Below are 14,603 nucleotides of genomic sequence, written 5' to 3'. Positions count from 1 at the left end.
GGTTCTTTGAATTGGGACTAGTGTACTTTTTTAATGAAGTACTCTTCAAGGTTTACAGTGCCATAAACTGGAAGCCATTGTCTCATTTGAACCTGCAAGTGCTTAAAAATTTAAAAACTTGTTTGTAAGAGGAGGCTTGATATAAAGTACTTTGTAAGTTTGTTTCACTAATCTAAAGACAATTCTGTGGGCACTGGGATTTTTTTGTAGTCCTCTGAATTTATTGTCCAAGATAACAGTGGTTTATTTCATCATAACTGGCCTAACAGAGTTAACTCCCAGCTCTCTAATATACATATCTTCTAAGTAACCTCTTCATTAGAAATATTAGAATATTAAAGCAGTGGTTTCTGAAAAGCTAGAGTGGAACATATGGTTCTAGTGACAGAATTTTCTTAGATGCTGCATTAGTAAACTGCAAAGTGAGGTATGTTAAGTGATATTTAAATAGTAGTACAGGAAAAGTACTGAGTAAGAGGAATGAACTCCATCAAATCACTAAAGTGGAAAAATAGCAGGAAAAATAGCATTTAGACTAAAGATGGTCAGATCTTACCAGGACTCTTGGAAGTTATTTTAAACCAAAATAATAGAAGCTCAGCTATAATTAATACTGTCTGCTCCAAAAAAAATAGCCATGTAGTTATCAAGCAGAATCAAGAAAGCTGTAAAGGGCATCATTTGAAGTATGACAGCGTTGCCCTACTTACGAGAACACAAAGAAGCACAAACTCTAGGAAAACAACCATTAGGACACATACCTACGCTAAGGCTGCTTCTCTTTGGAATGGTCTGAAGGACTAGGTCAAACAGAGGTAATGTTCTAAACTACCTGACAAATTAAAAGCTTACAAATCATTAGGTCCAAGTGGCATACACAATGTAGAACTGCTGTTTCCTTAACAAAAATATACACTGCTACCAGAAGATTCAAACACAACATAGGATTATATTCTGTTGGTGGGGGAGGTGTTGTCTTGCCCAATTCCCCTCCTTATTACAGCAACCCAACTCACCATGGATTTTCATCCGTGCACACCCCAATATCAGCTTTCCACGGATCATGAATTTCTCATGGGGGAAGGGGAAAGTGGGGACTGATCTGTTTCAGATCCCAACCCTAAATGCTACTTTTTAAAAAGGGATCTGAAGGGCATATACTGGCTGGAACTGATTTTTTCCACCTTCCCTTTCCTCCAGCAGACCAGTAAAAATTGCTAGGAGATGGGTGACCCCTCTATACAAAAAGCCACACAAGACTGGTGACTAGGGAGGAGGGGGATGGGCAAAAATCACCCCTGCCTCTTGAACATATTCTGCCTCCCGCTCACTGCAGCTGCTTGTGGTATCATCTACATGAGTCCTTTTAATTCCTAGTGTTAAGTCCGCTTGGAGAGGGCACACGAGGTTGGAGACAGAGTTCAAACAGCAACCGCATTTATTGTGAACAGGAACAGAACTAGGGAACACAGTGAAACAACCCTGCTTATATGCCCCCCTGGCCGCCTGCGGCCACTCCCCCCTGATCCGGGATGGGGGGGAATAACCCTGGGTCACCAATGGAGCGAGCTGGCTTAGGGCCAATGGCGTGTGCCGGCTTGGGCCAATGGTGCATGCAGGAGTTAGGATCCTTTGTCCTGGACTCAAGCTCCTAAGGTTCCTCCTGCATGTCGGACAACTATATACATACATTACACCCCTCCCCCCTAAGTCCGGACAATACAAGAACACACAAAGTCCTTTTGGTGGCTTGGTGGTGCTTGGGTGCGCTGAGAACGGCGCGGCATTGGAACGGGGGTTGCCGACTGGGAAGGTGGAGCGGGGTAGGACGAATCTGCGGCGGCAGGGACGTCCTCCATTGGGCCGTCCGCGGCGGACGTGTTGCCGGGGGAAAGTCGGTCCTCTGGCCACCTGCATTCCAGCATTGTCGCTGGCTCCTGTGCCGTAACACTGGGACGCGTTGGTGTCGCTGGGACAGGAACGGCGGGTGGTGTTGCTGGACCAGGAACGACAGGCAGGTCCACAGGGCGGCGGCGGAGCTGATCAATGTGCCGGCACAGGACTTGCCCCTCCGGGGTGGTGACCCGGTAAGACACCAGCCCCATTGATTCCTGCACGGTGACTGGAATCCAGGTTGGTCCCGCCCCGTAGTTGCGGGCGTGACGACTGGAGCTCCTGCTTGCACTGGGGTGGAGGGGCGCTGTGTATGGCCTTGATCTTGTCGGGCGTGGGGTGGATGCCGTTGGCGTCAATCAAGTAGCCCAGGAACTCCACTTGCGGCAGGCCCAGCTGGCATTTCTCCCGCTTCACCGTGAGGCCGGCGTCCCAGAATCTGCTGAGCACCTGGCGAAAGCGCTCCAGGAGCTCCCCCTCGCAACCTGCGGCGACCAGGACATCATTGAAGTACGGGACGATGCCTGGCAAGCCCTTGAGGAGGTCCTCCATGAGGTTCTGGAAGACGCCCGGGCTCGTGCTGATCCTGAACTGCAGGCTCGTCACCCGGAAGGCCCCCCGGTGGATGACTATCGTCTGCGCCTCGGCCGATTCCTCATCCACCGGCAACTGCTGGTAGGCCTGGGCAAGGTCCAGCTTGGCGAACACCCGGCCCCCAGCGAGGGAGGCCAGGAGGTGGCTGATGACAGGCACCGGGTAGGCATGGCTCTGGAGCGCCTTGTTCAAAGTACATTTGTACTCCGCACAGATGCGGACATCCCCGTTGGCCTTAAGGGTTGTGATGATCGGGGTTTCCCACTTGGCGTTGGGGACAGGCACCAGGACGCCCTGCGAGACGAGAAGGTCGATCTCTGCGTCGATCCGGTCTTTGAGGGCGAAGAGGACCCAGCGAGGCTTGAGGCGGATGGGAATAGTGGCGGAGTTGATGAGAAGTCGAACAGGCGGTCCCTTGTAGCAACCCAGCGGGCCCTTCCAGACGTCCTCAAACCCGTCCCAGACGGCATCGAGCGACAGCCAGCCAATGTGGTGGATGCCCGTGAGCTGGATGCCGAGAGCCTTAAACCACTCGATGCCCAGGAGGCTGGCACCGGGCCCGTCCACAACAATGAGGCGCAGGCGGCTGCAAAACTGGCCGTATCAGACGGACACGTGGGCAGCACCACGGACCTGCACTCGGCAGCGTTGGAAGTCTGTGATGAGGATGGAGGTCGGCTGCAGCTTGGGCAGGGAAGAGTGCGCGGCCAGGGTGGGGTAAGTGTCCGCCGAGACAATGGAGAGGGCGGACCCAGAGTCAACCTCCATCTTGCAGGGGGTACCTTCGATGTAGACGGTGACCCAGACCTTGTCCACGCCGTGCACCTTGTGTAGCTGGATGCTCTGGACGTCGCGGCGGCAGCAGCACGGTGAGGCAGCATCGTCGTCCGATAGCACGTGGACAGGACGAGAGGCGCCATCTGACCTCCCTGGGCAGGGCGGACGGGAGCTCTTCTTGGCCGAGCGGCAAACCTTACCAATATGACCCACTTGGCTGCAGGCTTGGCAGGAGGCGTCGCGGAAACGGCACATGCGGTGGTCGTGGGGATCGCCGCAGCTGGCGCAGGCCCTGGGCACCAAGCTCTGAGGCTTTGGTGCCCTGGCGGACATTTTGTGGGCCTCATCCACGGAGTCGCCATCACTGGCGTCCCCAAAATGGACGGGGGTCGCTTCGCGAGGCGGCGCCACGGTCCCGGGGACGGTCACTCCTGGCTGCAGCTTCGGCCGCAGTGGCCTCTTCGATGGCGATGGCTAGGGTTGATTCTTTCTTGGCAACGACACGGCGGCTGACCTTTTCGTTGCAGAGGCCGAAGGTGAGCCGGTCCTGAAGGGTCCCATCGAGGTCAGGGAATGCGCAGAACCTCGTGATCTGGCGCAGCGCTGCGAGGTACTCAGCAACTGATTCTCCGGGTTCCTGGTCCCACAAGTGGAATTCCAGGCGATGGGCCATCTGTGTGGGCTGCGGTGCGAAGTGTTCGCCGAGAGCCTTCATGATGTCATCGAACGGAGTGTCACCCAGCTTCGCAGGGGCCAGGAGGTTCTGTGCCAGCTGGAACGTACGGGGGCCGCAAACACTGCGGCGCGCTTCATCCCGGCATCCATAATGGCGTTAGCGACCAGGAAGAAGTCGATGCAGTCGGCGTAACTCTCCCACTCGCAGGGGTGGGAAATGTCGAACGCCTCCACGGATCCGATGGTGGCCATCGTGCGGTGAGTTTTGTCTCCCGTGTGTCGGAGTGAATCAGCCAAGGCGAGCCGGCCTGCCTACCGGGCACTGTGAGGTCGCGGAAATGCGAAGGAGATTTCAGCGAGAGTGATTCAGCACGGGTAGCTGGACTGCCTACTAGCCTTTGTCACCACTGTTAAGTCCGCGTGGGGAGGACACACGAGGTCAAAGACGGAGTTCAAACAGCAACCGCGTTTATTGTGAACAGGAACAGAACTAGGGAACACAGTGAAACAACCCTGCTTATATGCCCCCCTGGCCACCTGCGGCCACTCCCCCCTGATCCGGGATAGGGGGGGAATAACCCTGGGTCACCAATGGCGCGAGCCGGCTTAGGGCCAATGGTGCGTGCAGGAGTTAGGATCCTTCGTCCTGGACTCAAGCTCCTAAGGTTCCTCCTGCATGTCGGCCAACTATATATATACATTACACCTAGCACCATGTTTTAGAAACTCAAAGAGGGCTGCTGAGGGAAACGAAGGATCCAACCAGAACCATTTCTCCCAGTAAGGCAGCTTGGAGTTATACGTGTAAAACAAAACATACGGCCCATCAGGTGATAATCCCAAATGATTAACAATGAGATCCTTTCTATGGCCTTAGGCTGGAGTGACTCTGTGTAGTACCGCATGGTAAGTGTCTTGGGAGAATCCCAGGTAATAGCCCTCCTTCCCACTCACTGGATTCATCTACTTTTTACATCCTGACCCTTGTCTTTAGCCAACATGTGCAGGCTTGGTAGGTGCAGCCCACTACAAAAGGCAGCAGGAAGCCATTTCAGAGATAAAGTCAGCAGAAGAAGCAGTATCTCAGCTGCCTTTTAGGGTAGCAGCTACCCTCAGGTGGGTAGTAGAGCCCTGAACCTTGAACAGCGCCGCCATTGTTTTTGCTGCCTTTTCAGAAGGGTATAGTGTTGGTGAAATCCAGGACATCATGCCTCTCCTGGCATACTTGCAGAGAAGAGCATCAAGGTACCTGTCTGCCCCATCAGGGCAAACGGCGGTGCCCAAGGGTCATTTCAGATTGGGGAAATGATATGTGTGTGTGGAGTTTATTCCCCCTCCCCTTCAATTATGGTCTGAATCAGAACTGGGTCCCACCCACACCCTTGATTTTTAAAGGGGAAACAATATGTAAGAACTCTTTTCACTGAACTCTCAGTATCACACATATTTGAGCCCGTAGATAACTTACATGGTGCAGCCTATAATTGTGACTAGCTCCTACCTCGGGGAGGGGGCTTATTTGTAATTGGTGCTATCCTAGGTTGCCAACCTCCAGGTGAGGACTGGAGATCTTCCAGAATTACAGCTGATCTCCAGACTACAGATATGAGTTCCCCTGGAGAAAATGTTTGTTTTGGAGGGTGCACTCTATGGCATTATATCACAATTAGGTCTCTCCCCTCCCCCAACCCCATCCCCTCCAGGAATTTCCCAACCCAGAACTGGCAACCCTATGCCATCCCCTGAGAACAGCCTATTTGCAACTAGCTTTAGTTGGCAGTCACCAAAGCTCTGGCGCAAAAGAAATAAAAGCGCGCGGAGGGTGGGGGAGGCCATCTCTCAAGCTTGGAATCTGCCTGCAACCTGATATGGAATTTTTCTTCCACAAGCTGCAGCTATAGCTTAGACATCTTTACAAGGGGATGAGACAAATTCATGAAGAATGGGTTTGTCAATGGCAATTAGACATGTTGTTATATGCTACAGGCAATGTTGCTGCCATGCTCTGTTTCTGGGCTTCCTAGATGCATCTTCTGACCATTGTGAGAAACAGATGCTAGAATAAATGGGTCTTTGTATAATCCAGCAACATTCTTCTTATCATATTCTTATGAGTAAATTAAATTCTTTTAAGGAATCAAGCAACTTATTTGATTCCTTTTCCATCATGAGATAGGATATTTGAGTTCCCTTTATTCTATAATTTCTGTGACATGGCCTGGACATTTCTGGAACTTGGTTCCAGTGCATTTACATGTTTAGGTCAAAAATAGTTCACACATGATAGACTTAGGACTACCCTGCTAGTGGTAGGAGAGCCAGCATGGTGTAGTGGCTAGAGTGTTGGACTAGGATCTGGGAGACCTACATTCAAATCCACACTCTGCTGTGGAAGTTCACTGGGTGACCATGGCCCAGTCACTGTCAGCCTAACCTGCCACACAGGGGTTGTTGTTGTGAAGATAAAACTGAGGAACAGTAAATTATGTTGTAAGCTGCTTTGGGTCCCCATTGGAGCGAAAGATGTATAAATGTCAAAATAAATATGTATTGTAAGATCAGTGTGAAGTGGCTGACAGTGCATTCCTGACCTTCAAGGGCGAAAGCCCTTAGGAGGCCAGGAAGGGGCTGCGCCGGCGTTCAGGCTCCCCGCCCAGGCTACTTACGCTGGTGTTAGTGGCCACAGCACTGGTGTGGAGGCCCGGATGCTGGTCTTTGGATGCCGCTGCGGCAGCGCTGCCCCAGAACACCAGCAGGGCCTTCCGCCAGCATTCCACTGGCGTAAAGGCCCATGCTGGCATTCCAGGGGGTGTCCCGGGAGTCGTTCCCAGGGTGTTCTGGGGGGAGGAGCTGCTGTTAGGTAGCCTCCTGTCCCCTCTCAGCCCCGGATGCCGGCAACGAGAATGGCGTTGCTGCTCACTATTCTCTATGGGGCTTTTTGCCCCATTTTACATGAAAAAAGCCGGTTAAAGGCATTTTTGTGCTTTCGGTGTGGGGGGAACTTTTTAGGAGGCTCCATGGCGATGCCTCCTCCCCGCCGTCCCAGCATGCCAAAAGCTCAGGAATGGGCTGTAAGGGTGTTAATAGGAATATGAGTGGAAGTGGCAATCAATGTGGATATTTCAGGAAAAATCCAGGTCCCATTCTACTAATGGATCTTTCTTGAAAATTTTATATAGAACTTTATGTTGCTTTTTACAGGTTGTCCACCACAGCAATCATTCAATAAGCAATCTTGAGTGGAAAGAATCTATATCAAAGCTGCTCCCAAATTATTTGATCAAGGGATTCCAATTTCTCCAAGTTGTGCAGAAGGCAATAATTGTAAATGCCTAGAAGGTCAGTAAGCATCCATTAAGATAAAACTGGCCAAACCTTTGACAGCATTTTCCTTGTTTTGTGTCTGTATATACGACAAAGAAATAATATGTGTGCCCAATGTCCTCTATAAATTATCCTCATGAATTCCTCCAGTGATGCCTTCTTAAATTTTCCATTGTGCTTGCCATTCACCTACCTACTTCCAGATGTAGTAGCTGCTACTTATTTCCTATGTCAAAGTCATAGTGAACTATAATCAGCTTTCCCAGGATAACTACTTCTAATTGTGGGGTTGGGTTACTTTGCTGTATTTACAAAAGCTTTTTGCATCTTTAGTGACACGAGGAGGATTAAGACGATTGTGAGTACTAGTATATCAAAGGAGAGCCTGACAGGTGGAGATTCTGGGGTGGAGAAAGGTTGTCCATGATAAGAACAAAGCATTTGGAGCAGGAATGGTTGCCAAGTATTGTAAAATGGAAGTGCCAATTCATAAATGAGAAGGAACAGAAGCAGAACATCAATATTATCCCCCCAAGGGGTTGTGTTGATGGCAAGAAATACTATTTCTCATGCCATAATCATCCAGGACAAAATAAATCAAAATGATTTTCCTTACAACGTATGTAAGCTAGCATTAAAGATGGAAGGAGAAACATTTAATTGGTACAGCTGGATAAATAAAGGTATATTTATAGATAAGCTATTTCAAGGACAGAGCCTTAGTTCCTTTTGAATCAGTGAAGACAAAATATAACCTTGGCAATCAAATCCACTGGCAATATTTGCAGCTGTATCATTTTGCAACAAGGGTATTTGAAACTGGAAAATACTGGGACATTTTATGATAAACCCCATTTTGAAAATAATCCCTATCCATTACGGTTGTCTGTACAGATCACAAAGCTTCAGAGTAACATTTCATGACTAGAAAATGTTAATTATCAAACATTAAAGAAGCACAGAAAAAGTAATTGGATTAGGAAACTGGTGTCAAAATATGGTATGACATTAAATGCAATTGTTGGAAGGTGGATGTGAGACGTGAAACTAAAGTTTCCCTTTTCTTCTTCCCCCTTCCTTGTTTATTTCTCCTGTTATTAGTAATATAAGGGCACCATTTGGAATTTTAATGTTAGTAAGGATTTTAAATGTTTAACCCATACACTTGTATAGTGTATTATTTTAACTGTATATTATTTTATTGGTTGTTAGCTGCCCTGACTTTGGTTGGGAAAGGGCAGGGTAAAAACAAATAAATAAGCTAGTCAAACTATTTCTTACCCATGGAATAAGGGAGAGCCAGCATGGTGTAGTGGTTAAAGTGTTCAAATCCTCTCTCTGCCAGAGGGTAGTCGTGCTTGTCTGCAGCAGAACTGCTCTGAAAGCTTGCCAGTTGACCTTGGGCCAGTCGCACACTCTCAGCCAAACCTATCCTCAGAGTGTTGTTAAGATAAAATGGAGAAAAGGAGAATGATGTAAGCCGCTTTGGATCCCCATTGGGGTGAAAGGAGGGATATATATAAATAAAAAAAAAATAGCCTTTACCCAGAGTTACATTTCCCAGTAAACTATCATTTGTATGTTTTGTTGCATTTTTCTTGGAGAGGAGTACATTTACCACCACCTCTTTTCTGTTACATCAGATTTCTATTATGTTCAATACATTCTATTTGCCATTAATCCTTGATTGATTGTATTGACTAGAAGTAATTCTTCAATTTTAAAAAAATCCGAATCCTATAATGTAAGTCAGCATTTCTCAACCCGGCGTCCAGGGACCCCTAGAGGCTGCAAGAATGCTTCAGAGGGTGTGCAACTCATGTGAAAGGACAGAGGGGTGTTTCCTTCTTGTGGTCTTCAGCTAACATGAAATTGGAACTCTCTATTTTCTAGGAATTAGGATTTTCCATCTCTGGGAAAGGGGATGGAATCCGCTTTACCCTCTTGTGAAGGGCAGGAACTCATAGATGGGTAGCTTCCTGCAGTTACCTAGCTTCCAAATCACCTCAGAGCATTAGTCAGAAAACCTGTAGCTCAGCCCAAGGAACTCTACTTGATTAAGTGGCACCAAGGGGTCCTAATACCAACCTCATAATTACTTCCAATATTAAACTGTTTTCATTCTGTTTTCCAATGCAAAGGATTTCAGCATAGGTACAAAGAAGCTAGTCTGCAACAACAGACAATAAAAGACAATCATAGTTTTCAACTAACTACCAGCAAGTCATGCTTTATATGAAGCCACTCTTTTTCTATTTCTATGACCACTTCTGAATTTTTTTATGGACCTCTTCCCCATCCTGTTCAGCTGGTTTCTCTCTTGAAGTTATTAACTATAAGGAAGTTTCTTGATACCGCTGGTTTAAATCGAGTGGTGAGATTATTTCTTTAAAACATTTTTATGCCGTCTTTCCATCTGATCAGGTTCCCTAATTTGAACAATTTAAAACAGCAGTTAAAATTACAAAATAATTAAATAAAAACACATAAATTTACAACACCAGATTAGAACTTGGTCCAGGGCTTTTTGAATTGTGTCTCTGTAAATCAGCTACTCTCTGAGACCTGAACTTCACAGGCCATGATCAAACAATATTTTTTTCTTTAACGTGCTTTAAAAAGTAGCTGATAAGGATCTCACTGTATGGTTCTGAAGTTATAAAAAGAACGAAGCATCCATGGGGCAGATATGGCTTGCCATCCACCTTTTGAATAGGCATTGTCAGGCATATGGCACATGAGGGAATGGGGTGTGCAAAAAAAATTATAATCCAAATGAGACTCCTTGGGTTGCTAAAGTTTGAGAACCACTGCTCTAAACTTAGCTTCAGAGGGTAGTCGTGTTTATCTGCAGTAGAACTGCTCTGAAAGTTGCTTTGCTTTCCGATTTTGTACCTTTTTCAAATGTGACGAACACATTTTTTATTATTGTCGAAGGCTTTCACGGTCAGAGTTCATTGGTTCTTGTAGGTTATCCGGGCTGTGTAACCGTGGTCTTGGAATTTTCTTTCCTGACGTTTCGCCAGCAACTGTGGCAGGCATCTTCAGAGTAGTAACAAGTGTTACTACTCTGAAGATGCCTGCCACAGTTGCTGGCGAAACGTCAGGAAAGAAAATTCCAAGACCACGGTTACACAGCCCGGATAACCTACAAGAACCAACATTTTTTATTCCTTTTTTAAGTTAATATAGATGCAATCACATTGCATTTAACTCAGATCTCTTACAGTTCAGTGCATAGGATTTTAAGAGACGTTACATCAATCTAGGTTGCAAAACTATACCAATTTGTCACTGACATCATACCTTATATGGCAACACTAGTTTAGGTTTTGTGCTCTACTTCTGTTTCATATTTATTTAGCACCAACAGTTTTTAAGATGCTAAGTATGCATTCTCTCTCTCACACGTGTAGCAATACAAAGTACCGTAATCTAAATGTAATCTAAAAAGATTAGAGAGATGGCTGAGTCTTATGATTTGCTAAGGCCATCAATTAGAATCACAAGAACCAATTCATATATTACTTGAGAATGCTTTCTTAATTTAATGAAGTGGTCTGTTCATTTGAGCAATATGGTATGTGAGCCAAGAGCGCATAGATTTCAGCCTCTTCTGCAATCAGGAACACTCGCAAAATGAATGCCTTTTAGAGCACAGATGTTACTGTACTAGATATTTGTAAATTCCCTTATATTACACTGTACAGCCTCTACTGTAAAGTGTGGACCACTCTCTTAAATGTATAATCTGAATACAGCTGTATGTGTACTCACCACTAAGGGTGCAATCATAAGAACGGATTTCCATTCAATATGATTAGTTATTATACCGTATTTCATGGTATCTGATTGTTAGCATTTAATCTGCAGTAGCATGGGTTCTGTAGGAATGGGATTTCTGAAAAAAGTATTAGGCGATTCAATCTTGGTGGGGGGTTTTTGGTCTAGGATGCACATTTGTGCTTTGCAGAGGAAAAGCAAATTCCCTTCAATAAAACTAGAATTAGCCAACTTACAGTAATATGACTAAAGTGCTGCTCTTCCAAGTGCCAAACCTCAGATAATTTTACTGGAATTAATCATATCCATGAATCAGATGGGACCGGTCTTCAATTTAATTCTACTTAAATTATGTTTTATAATTTAAGAGTGCCAACTCCTGATTTGTCAAGAATGTTTGCTCTTGTTGGGAAATGGCAGGGTAATGTTGTGACCTCTCTTGATTGGTGGGGGAGGAGAATGCCTGGATCATCCCTGCTGTTGCTGTGACTTCAGCTCTTAGGATGAAGACTGAGAGTCAAGGCAGCTAAAAATAAATGAAAGACTTTTACAAACTGCATTTTAAACAACGGCAGATGCTACACACATAACACCAAATGCCATGGTGTAGAGCAGAAGCCTCCCAACATTACTGTCTGAAATGTTTCCATGAGGTAGGATTTAAATCTCCTCAATATAGTGCCTCCAGTTTCATATCCAGACAAGCAACTCTGAAAGATACTATGGACAATACCAAGAGAAGCAGAAGAATCAACAGGGACATATTCCCCTTGTCTTTGTCTTAATATAGGTCATCAGACAGGGTGAAAGCAGCAGTTTCTGGATTGTCTGAAGTCTAAAGAATATTACCCAGATAATCAATATCATCCAGAAGTGTGTGGAGCTGGGTTGCTGCCACAACACTCAAGAACCTTGCCTTGTACAGATGATATACAAATTGTCTGGTTCCATAGAGGTTCCCTCACACCCCAGTAACAGTCACTGTCACTAATGCATCTGGGACCGTTCCTTTTCCTAATGCTACAACAAGTATCTCCTGAACCTAGTCAACCCTCTGAGCAAGAAATATTTCTCTAAACACTTATCCACTGGGCTAGAAAACCTGAAATGCATCCTAGCAATTGGAAAAGGAGGACCTTGGGTAGTGTCCAGCAGCAGTTTAACAACTAATGTGACATCCAGTTTGGAGTAAATGAAGGTGACTTCATCCTTCAGGTGTTTTAAAATGTAGAAACTGGTAGGCTGGAACCAGCATGTGCAAGTTTGGGCCCCCTGGAGTTATCTTCCTCAATATTCTATTTGATCTGATAACCAAATGAATAATAGTAGTAGTAGTTTCCCCCCAAAATATAAACTGCAATAGAAACAAGTACTCTGTTCTCCCAGACTGGGAACAGTCTCTACAATGTGTTCCTCAATGCCAGATGGTAATTTCTTTGTTCAGACACTGAGTCAGCTAAATTGGATAGCAGCCATTTTGCTGAGTTACAGACGCCATATGCACAATCAAATAACCACTGGTGTTATTTAGTTGTGGATTAATCCCAATTAGTTATTACAAGTGGTTGTCATGGACTCTAGTTGATCTGGTGGAGTACTCTCTCTCTTTCTCCTTCACTCAGACATAGACCAAATGTGTGGATGAGATATTGTAAGTAAGGAAAACTAACAGTGCATTTACAGATTTTTCTGCAAATTTGGGACTCTTTTCAGGTTTGCAGAAAGACATGTCTTGGGTCTTCATGGGTTCAGTTTTCGGATTCAGGTGTCTACATATTTGGTCACATTGAAAAGTAGATATATTGATGACAAGTCCATCTAGTCCACAGAACTGTCTTACAGTGGCCAACCAGATGCCCTGGAGGGCTGACAAAGGGCATAGAAGCCAAGGCCTTCCTGGGAAGGTGCCTCTTAGCGCTAGCACTGAGAAGCGCAGTGCCTCTGGACACTGAAATTCTATTCAATCATCATGTATACAGGGGCAAAGAAATCTAGTGTGGACTTATGAAAGATAGAAGAAAAAATGGCAGTGGGACCAAAGACCCTTAGGTATAAGACAGGGCTTTGTCTGTATTGGAGAGAAGAAGCAGTGTGTTGGCTTGTTTGTTGCTAGATGGGACTGAATTCCTCCCCCACTACTATTTTGTTATGGTTTCTTATCTCTCTTTACTGACCAAAGAGGCACAAAGCCTGGACAGAAACATATGGGATAGATAGGTTTTCCTGAACAAACATAATCTTTGCTGAGCATCAGACTGAAAGTGCTTGCAACATTTGGCAGCAATTCCTAGAATCATAGAATCATAGAGTTGGAAGGGACCACCAGGGCCATCAAGTCCAACCCCCTGCACAATGCAGGAAATTCACAACTACTTCCCCCCTCCACACCCCTAGTGACCAGAAGATGGCCAAGATGCCCTCCCTCTCATCATCTGCCTAAGGTCACAGAATCAGCATTGCTGACAGATGGCCATCTAACCTCTTCTTTAAAATCTCCAGGGAAGGAGAGCTTACCACCTCCCGAGGAAGCCTGTTCCACTGAGGAACAGCTCTAACTGTTAGAAAATTCTTCCTAATGTCTAGACGGAAACTCTTTTGATTTAATTTCAACCCGTTGGTTCTGGTCCGACCGTCTTGAGCAACAGAAAACAACTCGGCACCCTCCTCTATATGACAGCCCTTCAAGTACTTGAACATGGTTATTATATCCCCTCTCAGTCTTCTCCTCTTCAGGCTAAACATACCCAGCTCCTTCAACCTTTCCTCATAGGACTCGGTCTCCAGACCCCTCACCATCTTCGTTGCCCTTCTCTGGACCCGTTCCAGCTTGTCTACGTCTTTCTTAAATTGTGGTGCCCAAAACTGAACACAATACTCTAGTTGAGGTCTAACCAGAGCAGAGTAAAGCGATACCATCACTTCATGTGATCTGGACACTATACTTGTTGATGCAGCCCAAGACTGCATTTGCCTTTTTAGTTACAGCATCACAATGCTGACTCATGTTCAGTGTTTGGTCTTCTAAGACCCCAAGATCCTTTTCACACACACTACTGCTCAAACAAGTCTCCCCCATCCTATAATTATGCATTTGATTTTTCCTACCTAAATGCAGAACTTTACATTTGTCTTTGTTGAAGTGCATTTTATTAGTTCTAGCCCATTTCTCCAGCATGTCAAGATCATCCTGCATCTTGGCTCTGTCTTCTACCATATTTGCTACCCCTCCCAATTTAGTATCATCTGCAAATTTAATAAGCATCCTCTCTATTCCTTCATCCAAATCATTTATAAATTTATAAATCCTAGCCTACTTGGCAAATTTACCTCTACAGTTCAGTAAAGGAGGGAACCTGAACTTGACTGACTTGTTTTTTTAAATCTGTCTAAGACTACTGAGTCATTGTCAGGCCTTTGCCTTTTTTGCTGGAGCAAAGGCTCTTGACATGAGCCAGGCCAGGTTCTGGCCACACGTCAAGTCCTTGGTTCTCATGCCTATGAACGTCTGTGTACAGTTTCGCTCATCCTGTTTTCTTCAGCTGTGGTAATGTTTAGTC

The sequence above is a fragment of the Euleptes europaea genome, chromosome 8, assembly GCF_029931775.1.
Source record: "Euleptes europaea isolate rEulEur1 chromosome 8, rEulEur1.hap1, whole genome shotgun sequence".
NCBI classification, from domain to species: domain Eukaryota; kingdom Metazoa; phylum Chordata; class Lepidosauria; order Squamata; family Sphaerodactylidae; genus Euleptes; species Euleptes europaea.
This window is presented reverse-complemented; position numbering follows the sequence as displayed.